The 11,732-nt window shown below is 46.2% G+C and overlaps 1 long non-coding RNA gene across 1 annotated transcript; it reads right to left on the bottom strand.

Moving 5' to 3' along the window:
- Positions 1 to 239: 239 nt before the first annotated feature.
- On the bottom strand, positions 240 to 6,465 carry LOC128575209 (uncharacterized). The gene is made up of 3 exons (XR_008376946.1): positions 6,060 to 6,465; positions 2,641 to 2,910; positions 240 to 2,108 (listed from the first exon to the last, which is right to left on the bottom strand). It is a non-coding gene; the product is annotated as an uncharacterized LOC128575209 (long non-coding RNA).
- Positions 6,466 to 11,732: the final 5,267 nt, after the last annotated feature.

Genomic DNA, 11,732 nt, shown 5'->3' with positions numbered 1-11,732 from the left:
GAAAGATGCAAACATGGTGTAAAGAGTGACCCGGCTTCCCTGATGTTAACTCCTTACATTACTGTAGTACATTCGTCAAAACTAACAAATTCACACTGGTGACATCACCATAACATTGACTGTCGATGTGATTCAGGTTCAATCAATTTTCCCACCATTTCCTTTTTTCTAGGATCCAGTCTAGGCTACATGGTGAGTGCTCATCATGGTTGTTAGTTCGTGGCCTTCAACCTGTGACAGTTTCTTTTCCTTGCATTGTTGTTCGTGACCCTGACCTTGACACCGGTCAGGTATTTTGTGGAATGCGCTTCAGCTTGGGCTTGTCTGATGTTTCTCTGATGATTAGACTGAGGTTATGGATGTGGGGTAAGAATGCACAGGAATGATTTGCATCTCATCGTATGATACCAGTGGGTCCATGATATCAACATGCCCACCCAGGTGATACTCACCTGTCGGCCAGATCTCCTCACTCTTAACTGCTCTTTGTCCCTCCCCACACTCAAGTCATTACAAGTGAGTCACAACTCTTGCCCACACTAGAGGAAGGAATTTAATTCCACCTCCTGCAGGAAAGAGTTATCAAGACACTTAGGACATATATCAAAACCAACACAGCAATGAATACATATTTGGGAGGACAAAGTTTGAGGTCATGTAAATATCCTGTTTAAAGTTTCATCGACTCATTTAAACCTTCATCAGAAGACCTAGCCTGAGGCAGTTATTACTGGTGGTGATATTTAATGGTGTTCTGAAGGTAATTTGCTATTTCCCTCATCTTTTTACATTTGTTATTAGAAAGCTATTTAAAAAAAAAAAGATTTACCATTTCCACTATTTATTTCACTGATTTTCAATCTGTGTGCCGTAAGAGAATCTTAGGTGTTCTGTGAAATTTTTTAAAGATCATTGAATTATTTTCAAAAGAAGTTCAAAGCACAGTAAGTATATTCTTTTTTTACTCTTTTTTTTTTTATGAACATAATTTAGGTGTGCCACAGAAGCTAAACTATAGGTTCAAGTGTGCCATAAGATAAAAATGGTTGAAAAACACTGATTTATTTACTTATTCAAGCATGTGTTTATATCCGCATAGACTTTGGGGTATTTATTTTATTTGGGGGGTTATAGTCCAATACAATTGTTATTTATTATATCGTTTAGCTTGTTCTAACCTTGGCCCTCAGCAGCTCTTTCAGGTTGACCCTTCTGTCCTTTCGACATGCTGCTGTCCTTTTTTTTAAACACTCTGATCTGGCCGGGCACGGTGGCTGCCGCCTGTGATCCCAGCACTCTGGGAGGCCAAGGTGGATTACCTGAGCTCACGAGTTTGAGACCCGCCTGAGCTAGAGTGAGACTCCATCTCTAAAACTAGCTGGGCGTTGTGGCAGGTGCCTGCAGTTCCAGCTTACTCAGGAGGCTGAGGCAAGAGAAATGCTTGAGCACAAGAGTCTGAGTTTGCTGTGAGCTGTGATGCCACAGCACTTTACCAGGGGGTGACAAAGTGAGACTCTGCCTTAAAATAAATAAATAAATAAATAAAAATAAAAATAAAATAAACTCTGATCTTTTGCCACTTGTAAGGCTCATCTTATATTTTCCTAGAATCCTACAGCCTAATCTTGTATTTCTCCAAGGAGTTCTGATTTCTTTTATTGGAGAATGGTGTTTAGAAATCATGACCTGGGCACTTAGGTTGTATTTGTTACTGGGGTACCACCTTCCCAGACCCTCTTGGGGGACACAGCTGGGGAAAGTGTGCATGTTTGCTAACCTGTCTGTATGCAGGTATCTGTCTTATCATTAAGCTAAATAGGGGGTTCATCCTGATGTCTCCAACTCCAGCCCAGCTCCAGAGGGTTCATGTCAGCATCTAATATTGCCTTTGGCCATTTCTTCTCCATACAGAAAGACACCTCTGAGGGGTTTTGCAAGCCAGATGAAGATTCAACAGCCTTGTGGATGATGAACTGTCTCCGAGTAGAAGATAACAGGAAGTAGAACATTGGCCAGAGAGTCCATCCATGGGTGGACCACAGGAAAATCCATTGGGTATGACAGCTTTGCTCAAATGGCAGAATCTCTGGGGATTATTAAAGAGTGTTCTGGAGAAAAGAATTTGTGTTTAATTAAAAACATGTATGAATTTCTTTCCAACATGAGGCCCAAGCAAGTACTTTCTTTACTTAAAAAAATGCTCGTGTCTGGATCTGAACCCCCACTCTCTAAGATCAAGGGTCACTCATTGTCCAAGTTTCCTGGCCAGGACCATAGTACTCCAAAGAAAGAGGGGACAGGCCTGTGGCCAGGGGTGTGTTTTGGAGAACACCGCCAATGGTGACCCTTCCCCCTCACTTGTCAAGTACTAAAACAGGGATGCTGTTCAGAGAGGGCCTCCCCACCACCTGGGAGCTCGCCTAAGAGGACCCTGACACCCCTCTCGAAACTGTACCATGCTCTTTCCTTTCTCTACGGGGTGACATCTTCTGTGGTCCTGCCACCTCCTGCCAGATGCTCAGGCTCCTCCACCTGCAGCAACCCATCTCTAAAGGAGTCAGACTCAAGAATCAAGCAACTCCCTGCTTCTCATGAAACCCACACAGCCCCTCTCCAGAAACCAGGGGATAGAGAGGCTACCTGTCAAGGCCAAGGTGGGCATTGTCTTCAGAACATTGTCCTTCTCCAGAAGAGCTGCTATACACCACTGATGTCCCTCAGAGGCATGGCTTCTCAGAACACTGCTAGCAAACATGTCAATGGCTTGGATTGGAGGAAGGGAGAGGGGGGTGAAGAAGCAGAGAAATTCAAGGTCCATTTTCTGTTGACTCCAATATCACAAGTACTCGTATCCATATACAAAGGTGGAGGAACTTTCCCAGGGAACACACTGCCTTGGAGGAGCAGCTCCTAGAAGGCAGGTCTAGAATGAGAACCCAGATCTTCCTGACTCCTGAGCTTGTGGCTGTTCTTAGCACTGCACTGCCTAAAGCCAGGATGCAGAGCTTTAGGGGGGTATATATTTCTGGAGAGGGCGGGCTCGGGGTGAGCTGGAGGAGTCGAGTCAGGACAGAAGGGAGGGTGTGTGTATGTATGTGAGGAGGGGGAGAAGGAGGTGGACAGCTGGTAAGACACCTCTAGCTACTGTCATAGCCATTTCCAGGCCTCCCTGGCTTATCCTCAGCTCTGATGGGGACACACCCTCCTCCTCTGAGGGGCTGAGACAGCTTCCATAGCTCCATGCACAAGTTGGCCGGCGGGCTCAGGAGCCTGGAGACACTGGCTTAGTAGCTACCACCCACACCCAGGCCTGGACCTCAGCTCTGCCTGTGACCTTGGGCTAATTCAAGAACTTCTCCTTTGTCACTTCAATCATAATCCTAGCCTCCTAACTGGCCTTCTTCTTCCCTTTCAAAATGTCTGTGTTGTGCCTAGGAGTAATCTTTTAAAAATGCGACTCTGACCAAATCAGAACTCTGGCAGCTTCTCGGCATCATCACCAATAAACCCCAGGAGGTTCTCTTTGCACTTAGGAGAAAACCCCATCTCATAAGCTGCATGTATCTGGCCATGCTCTGCCTCCCCACTTCACCACCGGCTTCCCCGCCTCAGGGCCTTCTTTCCTGCTTGGTGGGGACCCCCTCTCCCTTTGTCATGCCTGGCCAGTACCGGCTCATTCTGAGAGTGTCCACTTGCTTTCCTAAGAGAGGCCTGCCATGAACACATTGTTTAAGTGCAGCCTTCTTCCCCCTTCTTTTTCTTCAAACCATCTAGCATGACTTAACATCATGCATTTGATTATGTGATTTCTCCCCTAGGTTGTATGTCCCTTGAGAGCAAAGAGTGTGTCTATTTTGTTCCTTTATGTCTATGCCTGGAGTCCTTCACTGTACCTGAGACAGAGTAGCTACTCAAGAACTATATACGGTTTGCACTAGATTGTTTATCGCAGCTCAATTTACAATCGCCAAGGTGTGGAAACAACCCAAGTGCCTATCAACCTATGAATGGATTAATAAACTGTGGCATATGTATACTATGGAATACTATTCAGCCATAAAAAGATGGAGGCTTTACATCTTCTGTATTAGCCTGGATAGAGTTGGACAACATTCTCTGTAGTAAAGTATCACAAGAATGGAAAAGCAAGCATCCAGTGGACTCAATACTAATATGAGGCCAGGAGACAAACTAATACACATCCACACGAGAGAAAAACTCAATTCAATCAAGTTGGGGGAAGGAGGATGGGTGTGCTCCCACCTAATTGGCACAATGTAAGGGTAGATAGCACATCTCCTGGGTAAGGGTACAACTACAACAGGGACTTTACCTAGCAAATGCAAGCCTTCTAACCTAATCATTTGTACTCTTATACATTGTCGGAGGTCTTTACAGAGCTTTGTAGCCCTGTCTCCTCCTCCCGGATAGAGCAAAAGCACCGTTCTCACCCCCCACACACACACCTGATTCTCCACCAAGGAGAAGAAAAAAGGCCCTGACTCTGACCCTGTGGGGTCAACTGGGTGCAATGCCCCGGTGGCAGCCCTGCCACCCAGAGTGCAGGAGGGGCGTGGGGGGAGGAGAAAGGGCTACTGGGGTCCCCTGAGTCCTCATCAGACTTCGGCCCTCCCTGCCTCTTACCCCGCCTGCAGAAAGCTGCTCTGCCCTACCCAATGCCAGGGTAGCGGCTGCGTGTTTTGTTGTACTCGCTGCTAGGCAACTGGCCTGTTTTTGCTTATTTACCTCCCCTGGGCCGTTTCACAACACTTTGTAATAGGCCCTGCTCTCTCTGCTGCACATCTGGTTTGGATTTAGCCTGTCAGAGCCCCTTCTGCAAGGAGAGCTAGTACTTTCCCCAGCAGTCACCAAGACGGCCCCCCGGGGCTCCAGCAGCTCCTCGGAGATGGACCCCTCCGGGCCCTGTCCACCCCACTCCCCTTTCCACCCTGAACCTCCGAAGCTTTTTCAACAGTGCAGGCATTTCTCCACCTGAGGATGGGAAACCTTGAGAAGGAAAAGGCTGGCAGGGAGGATCAAGGACTGTTAGAGGGAAAGGAAATTAGAGGGAATGCAGTCTGAGCCCCAGTGGTCCTGTCTCCCTGGCTCACAGAGAGGGCAAGTGACTTGTCCACGAGGAGACACAGACAGGGACAGACCCAATATCTCGGTGCCTCCCATGACGCCTCCCTACAACCAAGACACCTTGTGGACAGAGTGGGTTCAGCTGAGCACTGCTAGGTTTGAAGGAAAGAGTGGGCTTCTTTCACATCGCACCTGAACGTTTCTTGTAGGGTTTCTGTAAAGAACCAAAAGAGAATCAGAGGTTTGGTGGGTGTCATGTTAGAGACAGAGAGAGAATGAAAGTTTTGGTTTCTTTTCCCACCTGTGTAGAAGGCGTTGGCCAAAGCAGGGCAGGGTGAGGGCAGGTGAACGAAAGAGAAGGGCTGCGGGCAAACACAGACAGGGCCCCTTCCTCTGCAACTGCCTCCCCCAGCCCCTGGCAAACACCGTCCACACCGAGGAAAACCTAAAATTCTGACGATGGCTTGCAAGGCACTCTGCGGCCTGGCCCTGTGCTTTCTCTGAACTCGTCCTCCCCGGCCCCACCCTGGTACTCTCCACTCCAGTGATTTGTGCCAAGAAAGGGAAAGAAGGGTTTTCCTGGTGTAGAAGCAGCCGGCAACTGGGCAGAGCTCAGTGAACAGAGCAGGGACTGGGTTGCTCACCTTCCTCTCTCCACCAGGCCTCATTAGACAGCAAACGAAATACTTGAGTGGCACAAAACCTCCTGTCTCATTTTTCTCCATAACACTTCTCTGCCCCTGACATATATTATTTGTTTGTGGCCAATTTTCCCCTGCTAGAATGTAAGCTGCTCGAGGGCTTGGGCTTTTTTCTGTTCATTGTTAAGGACTTCTAACTAGAACAGTTTTGCACTAAGACTAGGCTGCATAAGGATTTGTCGGATCAATGTATGAAGATATAAATGAATGAATGAATGAATGCACTTGTGTTTCCTCCCAGCCTTTTCACATGGTGACTTTTTTTATACTTACCTCTCACCTATAAAACGAATGCTGATGGATCGTGTAAATCCTTCCCAGTGTCCCTCATCTCTGCTCCAGGTCACTTTGCTCTGGCCCATTTTTGAACCTTTGGAGCACAGGCTGTCCTTCCTCCTGGCAAGTCTTCTAGTCCAACTCGGCCTCTTCTGGTGAGGTTTGACCTGGTCGCTTCTGGTGCCAGGATGGACCTTTCGGCAATCTGTGGATACCTCACTGTCGGCTGTTTTAATGGTGATTATTGCTTGTCAGGTGGCTCCATGTTGACTAAAGATGGATAAGGGAGACAGGGGGCTGGCATGATGCTCCTGGGAGCAGCCCAGGGCCTCCGTCCTCAAGGCTTTTATTGATGCCTTTGTAGGTTTATTTTGTTAGCTGTCGACCTTTGATATGGACCTCTTGTGCTACAAGAATGTAGAGTGATAGGCAAATTTTTCCCCCTCAAACCTTCCTCTTCCCCAATTACCCTCAGTGAATGGTGAAACCATCCATCAGTTTCTTAAGATGAAACCTGGCCTTCGCTATGGATCCAGACTCCATCAGCCCAGACCTCAGCTGTGGGCAAGTCCTCCCGGCTCCACTCCATAACATGTCAAACCCCTCTTCTTCCCGGGTGCACGGTCCAGACGCCCAGCATTCTTACCTTTACTTTCACTCTCCATCATCCAATAAGTGATGAGAATGAGGTTGAAAAACCGATTTCATCATGTTGTTCCTTCACTTAAAACTGCCCACATGGCTTCCTGCTCTATGTAGGAGAAAGACCCCGTCCTCTCCCTGAGTCTCAGAGGCTGTAATCCGGCCCCTGCTGACCTCTCCAGCTTTAGACCATACATCCCACCCCCTTGCCTCACCAAGTTCCAGCCACACCACCCCTTTTTCTGCTCCTTGAACAGGCCAACTCATTCTGATGTCAGACCTTCTGCATCATCAGTTTCCTCTCTTTGGAAAATTCCTTAAATCTTCGCACGGCTGATTCCTTCCGGCCCTTCAGATCTTGGCTTAAATGACATCACTTCGGAGAAGGCTTCCTTGACCCCTCAATTCAGAATAACACGACCCCCTTCCCCTCTGTCCACCCAGATCATCTTCTCGAATACTGTCTTGTTTGAGGTTTCTCCTGAGATGCATCACCAGATTTTCTATTTCTTTCTTGTCCATCTTTCCCTAATAAGAATCAATTCTTTAAGGTCAGAAGCCACTGTGACCCCAGCACCAAGACCAGGGCCCGGCATACAGTAGATCCTCACAATGTGTAGTGAACGAATGGTCAGATGAGTCAACAGCAGCCTGAGCAGGGACTGAGAGTCAGGAGTCGGTGTTGAGTCCTAACCCAGCTGCTGTCAAGCTGTGTGACTTCGAACCTGTCACACCTGTGCCCTGGGCTCTCATCTCCACATTTGTAAAATGAAATCTGATCTAATGATCCAAAAGTCTTTTTCACTTTCCAGACGCTCTGATCCTATCAGTCTTTCCATATTTTTGGCCATAAAAAACTGTCAGTGAAGGTGCTGACAGCAATGACCCAGCTACAGTTGATGAATTATTCTTTTAAGCCTGTGTAACGTCCCAGGTTACATTACAGACTTATGATTTGACCTTATGCCATATATCCAAAAGTATCTGATACAGCTCAAGTTTCAGACCCACTCTCCCAAAGAAGTTTTTACTTGCTCTATTTATATGGGCAGGAGACTAAATGCTCCCATCTAGCTGCTGTGTCAGAGTGGACTCCTAGGAGTACAAATGACAGTCAACTAACTCACTTCGGCTGTAACAATGACAGAAATCTTTTGGCAGCTGGTGAGACCCAAGAAAGAACTGGATAACCCAAGTTCTGGGAGAAAGGGACAGAGCTGGGCTCTCAGGTGTTGCAGGAACCAGAAGCTCCAATCCGCTGATGCTCTCCCCGCTGCATTCCAGGCAGTCTGTTGGCTGCGTTCTCCTCTCTCAGTGCAGCCTGGCACTTATCACACTTTACCATAATTTATTTATTTTTTCCAGCTTACTTTCAGTCTCTCTCAGTGCATTAAAGTTCAGGGAAGGCAAGAACCTTATGCATGTGTTAATTTCTATATCCTTTGTACCCTAGGCAGTGCCTGGAGCATAGAGTGTGCTCAGTAGACTTTAATTAAATAAATGAATCGTAGAGAACATGGCTGCCAACTTTGCCAGTATTTGTTTAATACTCAACAACTTTAGTTACTGGAGAAATACTTGCAGTATTCCCTGGGTGCTACAAAGAAAGAGAGGAAGGAAGGAAGAAAAGAGGAGGGAGGGAAGGAAGACAGGGAAGAAATGATAGGTAAATAAAATCTCAGTAAAGGAATTTTTTTGTCCAACTGGGCTGTTGCTTACCCGCGGACCAACAGCTGTAAGCATTGATCACAAGGATGTCTTATCATCCATGTGAAGTGGGGGAACAGAAACTTTTAAGAAAGGATTGTAGGAGAAAATCCCAGAGGTCTCAACACACTCGTGAAGATCCCGTGAGACTCTGCAGAAGAAGGTGCTTTGAAAAGTTATAACAGAGTTGCCATTTTTGTAGGTCAAAATTAGTCAAATATTGGCAATATTTTTTGTCTCTATGTGTAAGTGTTAAGCGTGCTACATGGGACATAAGATATGACTAAGTTCATTGTAAGTCAGCAGAACAAAAAAGAGGACCATGTTTTTAAGATGAAAGGTTAGGTTGACTCCTTTTTCATAAACAGAGTACCCAAATTGGTTTAGTAGGTGCTAACTTTTGGGGGAATGAAACAAAGTGCTTTAAACGGATTAACTCATTATTTCGTCCCACACTTCCATGAGGTGGATACTGTCACTATGCACGTTCTACAGACAAGTCAACACAGGTTCAATGGCACAGTTCTAAATGACAAAGCTCAAAAAGCCGCAGAGCCAGGATTGAACATAGGTGTCTGGGATCTAAGGCTATTCATTACATTAGGGAAGGAGTCAGAGTTCCAGCTCGTCAATGAACCCTAATCTGCTGCTCCCAGGAACAGCGGGTCTTTGCTATACTTGTGACTCAGCAGACTTGTGTTTATTCTGCTTGCAAGTCACTTGCATGGCATCATAACTAGTAGCGAATACCTGTCACCCATGCAGGCTGATCTCCTGGAGGGCCTGTCTTACTCGTCCTTACACTCAAAATAAGTCTTATATTCTACCCAGCACAAGAGAGGCACTTACCAAAGGCTTATTACATTGAGTGAGGTGGACAAAAAGATGATTTGACATCTCCAAAGAATATGATTTTTAAATCTGCAAGCTTGGGGGTGGTGAGGAGAATGGAACATGAGAATAGCGCAGACTATTATACAAATATAGCTGTCATTTGTTGAGAGCTTATCAGGCTTTAGAAATCACATCCATTCTCTCTAGTTTTTGTATTACCTTGCAAGGTAAGTGGTGGTATCTCCAGTTCTTACAACTTGAGAGCAACACGCTGTATTATTTCTGGAAACATCTCCTCCATTATATCAATGAGATGTTTGCTCCAACAAGGGTCACACAGAGCATTGAACCTAAAAATTGTCCCTGTCCTTGGCTAGAATGTCACAGAATTCCATTCTGGGTGGGCCCTTCATGTCTTCACCCACAGTCCAGGGCCCCAAAAATCTGTCAAAAAAAAAAAAAATACACCAAACTTGACTTGATTTTGTACGTGAACTTGATTCTGAGCCATGGAATTTCAGAACCGTGCCTGCATGTCTGGAATTTAAACATTAGCCTTCCTGACCTGGATACCTTTGATCTACCAAGTTTGCACTCACGAGTATTGATAACACGGCTCCAATCGCAAACACAAGGTCAAGTCTGCAGTCCATGGCTGGCAGTATGTGCTTGAGTACACAGATCTCTGCCAAGATCAAAATAGACTTAGGTTATGTAAGACCTCATCTGATGGCAGGGCCGGGGGGGTGGGGACCGTACGTGGGGCAGAGGAACAGAGCTCACTTTCATGCAGCTGATCTTGTTTGCTTCATCCCATAGGACAGATGTAAGAGTGAACTGTCGGTGAACTTCGGCACTACCAGGCCCTCATGATATGGCCCGACCTGCTTTTCTGAGTCCGCTTTCTTGCAGGGGAATGGCTGCCATGCTTAGCCAAGCATCTGTCTTGTATCAAGCATCTTAAGTGTTTATAAAACAGCAATGATAATGTGTAAAATGTGTGTGTGTTAGGCACTATTCTACAAGTTTCACACGCATGTCGTTTCATCCACACAGCAATCATGCAAAGTTAGTACAACCATTATCTTCATTTTTCGGATGAAGAAACCGAGGCACAGAGAGTTTAATTAGCAAATGAAGCGTCATGCTGCAAATAAAGGTGAGTAACAGGATTTAAACCTAGGCGGTATCTCTTTCCCATCTCTGTAAGAGCCTGGTGAGGCAGCGGCAGCCCTTTCACAGAGATGGGAAAGGAGTTTGAGCTACTTGCCCAAGTCACACAGCCTATTAATGAGAGAACCAAAGTTTAAACCCAGGTCAAAATCCAACACCATGTTGTTAAGCATATACTATGGAGGCCTGTGTTCTGATAAGCCCATGGCCCAATTTCGAATGGCTTTCAAGCTAAGAATTGTTTTTACATTTTAAAGCATTCTTTAAAAGAAAAAAAAAAAAAAGAAAGAGTATGCAATAGTGATCGCATGTAACCCCACAGAAAAAGAAATATTTGCTAGCTGACCCTTCACAGACAGAGTTTGCCCACCACTCTACTGTGCCATCTGCCTCTATCAGATGAAATCATGCAGGTGGCAGCGTACGCGTGTAACTCAGGGCAAGTTATTTCCCCTTCATTGGACCTCAGTTTCCCCATTTAGGAGGAACAGTGAGAGGGACCTGTAAGCCTCCTTCCAGCTCAGATCCGCCTGAGTAGTAGGTGATGTCCACTACTGGGATAAAGTCAGGTATTACTTTTTCTGTTCCGCCTCCCATCTGATTATTCTGCCACCTATCTTACTGCAAGGAATCCAGACACAATTATACTTCAGTGATAGAAAAAAAATCCCCCAAATAGCCCCCAAAGGTTAAAAAAAAAAAATGCCCCACCTCCAAAACACCAGCCCTTCTGTGAAGGGCCCGAGCGCACACACCTTTGTCTTCTAAGTGCATGTTAGGTCTTTGCTTATTCTCCTAGCCTCTTGGCATTTCAAATTGCTAATTTCCTCATCAGAAATGTTTGCTTCTGATACTCCCAATCACTCCCACTCTCCTCCTCCCCTCCCAGTTCCCCATGGAATTCAACACTAGCAAAATAAATAGAAAATAAATCAGAGCGATTGACTGATTTCTTTCCAGTTGTGTTCTTGTGTCAGATGTACGTGGTTTCTCCCGTTCAGGGTCCGGTTCTTCCCTCGGGCACGGTCTCCTGCTCTTTTCTAAGAACAAAGGCAGCTCCTTCCAATCTTCTGACCTTTTTCGTCCTTTTTTCTCCATCGTATGGCCCAGGCAGCCTTGCCCCTTCACAGACTTGCAGTCTCCCAAAGTCCTCTTCATAACCTACCCAGTCCAGAACTTTCCCCCAAACACAGGACCGCACTGTGGTCTTCAGCTCTGACCCAATTCAGGGGCTGACCACTGGCCACCCCTGCTGTCCATGTGCCCTTGAAGGGAGACAAAGTCACTACGGGGAAATAGGTCTAGGCTTTGTGG

The sequence above is a fragment of the Nycticebus coucang genome, chromosome 22, assembly GCF_027406575.1.
Source record: "Nycticebus coucang isolate mNycCou1 chromosome 22, mNycCou1.pri, whole genome shotgun sequence".
NCBI lineage: Eukaryota > Metazoa > Chordata > Mammalia > Primates > Lorisidae > Nycticebus > Nycticebus coucang.
The sequence above is the reverse complement of the archived record's forward strand: the minus strand, read 5'-3'. Positions and strand labels throughout refer to the sequence as shown.